The 3,808-nt window shown below is 41.0% G+C and overlaps 1 pseudogene; it reads right to left on the bottom strand.

The window, feature by feature from the left end:
* Positions 1-1,848: 1,848 nt before the first annotated feature.
* On the bottom strand, positions 1,849-2,244 carry LOC102812189 (annotated as a pseudogene).
* Between the last annotated feature and the right edge of the window lie 1,564 nt (positions 2,245-3,808).

Below are 3,808 nucleotides of genomic sequence, written 5' to 3' on the forward strand. Positions count from 1 at the left end.
CAACATTCTCCTAGTCAAACAGACCAGAACTCCAGGCTCATCTTAGATTCCCCCATATCTTTGTTGCACACTTCCAACCAGTTGCTAAATCTGTTGTTCCTAACTCTACAAAATTTCTCATTTCCCACCAATTCCTTTCCATTCACAGAGTTCTTAGTACTCATCAGGGCTCATGTGAGGTCATCTTATTTTTGGAAATAAAATTCTACAGAAAACGAACAGTTTCTCCAGTCATTTTACTGTACACATTGTAACAACATAAATTGACTTCATCCTCACCACAGCCTCTCACACTTGACTACTAAGATGGTTTCCTAGCTGTTCTCACCTCACTGAGTCTGCATAACTCTAGATGCATCGTTACTCAGGAGCAAAAGGGAGAATTTAAAATTTTAATGACTGTTGCTCAGGGTGGAAACACACCAGAACTTAGATGCTTACATAATTAGCATCCTCCCTCCCTCCCTTCCTCTTTAGAGTATTAGATCCAATGCAATTCTCTTCACACAATGGGTCTTCATTTGATTCTAATTCTTGGGCAAAGGCCAATTACTTATGCTTCAAAGCACTCAAGCACAATGGGTGTGGCACTTAAAACTAAAATTAAAATTATTGTTACACTAAATAGAGCTGCAATTGCATCCTTTTCCTGTATCACAGGGTGCTTTTAAAACAAATCCATTACATAATATATATTTTAGAATGTAAGACATCTTCTTATTTTCCAGGAAATATAGAGCACATTCCAAATAATGATAGGTAATACATTCCCCAATAAAGATCTGAGACACTAAATTCAGTTTTCTATATAGCATCAGTGACTGAGTTCTCATTGCCAGCTCAACAGAGAGGATCCATCTCAAAATTCCATCGTAGAGTGCTTGCTCAGCCCTCCCTTGGTACTTTCTTTAATCCTACTGAGGGAGTAGTGTGTCTGTTAAAGGAGGAATGAGGCAAAGTACTGAAGAATCTCCAGGATCTTATGACCACGTACCAATAGAAACTGGAAGAGGACTTCGGAATCAGATTCTGAGAGTACTTAGTCAGTGGGTAAGTATACGAAGAAGCTTCAAAAAGTTTACGGAAAAATGGATTTGAAATGCAAAGGAATTTTTCTATGAACATTTTAAAGCCTCCGAGTTGGACTCCTCCAAAATATGACCTTGAATATATCCCATCTGAACTTTAAGATCATCTGACGAACAGATATGATTGTGAGGTTGGTGCAGGGCAGGGCAGTGTTCCGTTCTGTTGTGCATAGGGATTGCTATGAGTAGGTACCTAACAACAACAACAGTTGGACTCCTGGTATGATGCTGTAGGCTCAGCACTGGACTGCTAAACACTAGGTCAGCAGTTAAAACTCACCAGCTGCACCTGGGAAACCGTGCAGAGTCGCTATGAATTGGAACAGACTTGATGACACTAACAACAACAGTATAAAGTTGGAGTCCTAATGTGGCACTGTCAGATCAGCACTGGACTATGAACCAAAAGGTCAGCAGTTCAAACCCACCAGCCACTCCTCAGAAAACCCATGCAGGGGCACTATGATTCCAAACAGATTTGACAGCACTTAACGACAATGAGTATAAAGTTAAATGTTGCTGTTAAATACTGTCGAGTTGGTGCCTACCCATAGCAATTCTGTATAGGGTTTCTGTGGAGCGATTGGTGAGCTTGAACCGCCAACCTGGCAGCTCAAAGTGACATTGTGGTCCAGTGCAGTACCACATCAGGACTCCCATAAAGTTAAATAAAGTAGAATTTATTACTAAGGGAGCACTCAGTTGTGATACAAAGTTTAATATTCTGGCTAGGACCATGTTGGGGTAATGTAAGTATAAATTAGGGTGGATTTTGAAAACTTGGAAAAGTTTTGGTCTGTACTAAGAAGAAATACCAATTCTTCTTCAGCTGTGAAACCAGAAAGTTGACAGCCAAGTGGATGTTGTCAACAAGCTCATCATCTGTCATCTTCACATGGCCAACAGCCACTGTCAGACATAGCACCTTCTTCATCTGGAACTTGATGGTAGACTTCACCTCATTGACTTTAGCCACGATGTTTTCATTGTGGGTAAGCAAGGAAGGAAATTTGCCAGCTTTATTCAGGCCTGGTCCCAGGATCCTTGGGATTTGCTTGATCAGGGACTCAGAGGCCAAAAAGGCATTATACTTCTTGGCCAGCTTTTTAACCAGCTTCTTATTCTTGTTGAGTTTCTTGAGTGCCTCAATGTCCATATGCGGGATCACCACACCTTTGCTTCATCACAAACAGTAGAAACAGAGATCAACAGTCTCAGAGGAGTAGATTTGCTACAGTGGATACACTATATACATCCTGAAAATTTGCCAACCAAGAATATTTCACAGTAAATGGCAGAGAACCCATCATTTACTAATAAAATAAGTATTGTAAAGGCAAGAAGGAGGTCAACATACTGGAAAACTGGAAAAAGCCTAGGGTTGTTTCCCATAGGCTAGGGCTAATAACAACAGGAATGATAGGCCGTGCTTAACTATTAGAACAACGTGGGTGAAAATATGATACACTGCAGTGTTGGAGTGGCAGCCAAGGGAACTTGACTTGCAAAGAACTGTGTGAATTATTGGTATAACATAGTTGCTAAAGACAGGATAGACAGTTACCCCTTCAAGAATATTACTGAATTTACGAAACAACAACAAAAATAATGGATGATCAGGGGTTGAGGATAACCTCACTGGTAACAAAAAAGACCCATCGCGCTATTTCCAGATCTGAGCCAATATTCACATCCTGAACACACTGACTGAAGGAGGTGCCTTTTACAGACGGCCACAGTAAAAGAATGTGGTACTGAGCCTCCTACACCTTGCCCTATACATTATCTATACATTACCATGGAAAGCATAACATGAACTTAAACTGTCTGATGGATCGTTCAACTATACTGTTGACTATGTTGTTATTATTGAGTCATTTCTGATTCATTGCAACCCTGTAGAAGGTTTCCAGGGAGTGACTGGTGGGTTTGAACTGCTGGCATTGTGGTTAATAGTCAAGTGCTTATCCTACCATGCCACACCAGGACTGTTGAATATACTAAATGTTGTTGTTGTTGTTAAGTGCTGTCGAGTTGGTTCTGACTCATAGCAACCCTGGATAGGGTATCCAAAGAGCAGCTGGTAAGTTTGAACCTTGTGGTTCCCGGTCCAGTGCTGATCCAACAGCACCACACCAGGATATTAATGTACTAAATTTCTACTGAAAAGACACTGTATTAACACATAGTTCAGAATTTAAGAAGTCGTTCTTGGTGAATCTTTATTAGAAATTGTGTCTCCAAGGTGGAGTCTCCATCTTCGTGCTGTATTTCAGCTATGTATGTTGCTGTTACTAGGTGTTTTTGAGTCACTTCCTATTCAGAGTGACCCTGTGCACAACAGAACAAGACACTGCCTGTTCCTGCGCCATCCTTGCTACATTTGAGCCCATTGTTGCTGTCACTGTGCAAATCCATCTCTGCAGGGGTCTTCCTCATTTTCACTAACTCTCCACTTTACCAAGCATGATGTGCTTTTCCCGGGACTGGTCCATCCTGATAACATGTCCAAAGTAGGAGAGATGAAGTCTCACCATCCTGGCTTCTAAGGAGCATTCTGGCTGTTCTTCCAACACATTTGTTTGTTCTTCTGGCGGTCCACGGTATTTTTAATAATCTTCTCCAACACCATAAATCAAATCCATGGTACTTCTACAGTCTGATTCATTGTCCAACTTTCACATGCATTTGAGATGATTGAACATATTAGGGCTTGGGTC

Source organism: Chrysochloris asiatica, unplaced genomic scaffold (assembly GCF_000296735.1).
Source record: "Chrysochloris asiatica unplaced genomic scaffold, ChrAsi1.0 scaffold00004, whole genome shotgun sequence".
Classification (NCBI taxonomy): domain Eukaryota; kingdom Metazoa; phylum Chordata; class Mammalia; order Afrosoricida; family Chrysochloridae; genus Chrysochloris; species Chrysochloris asiatica.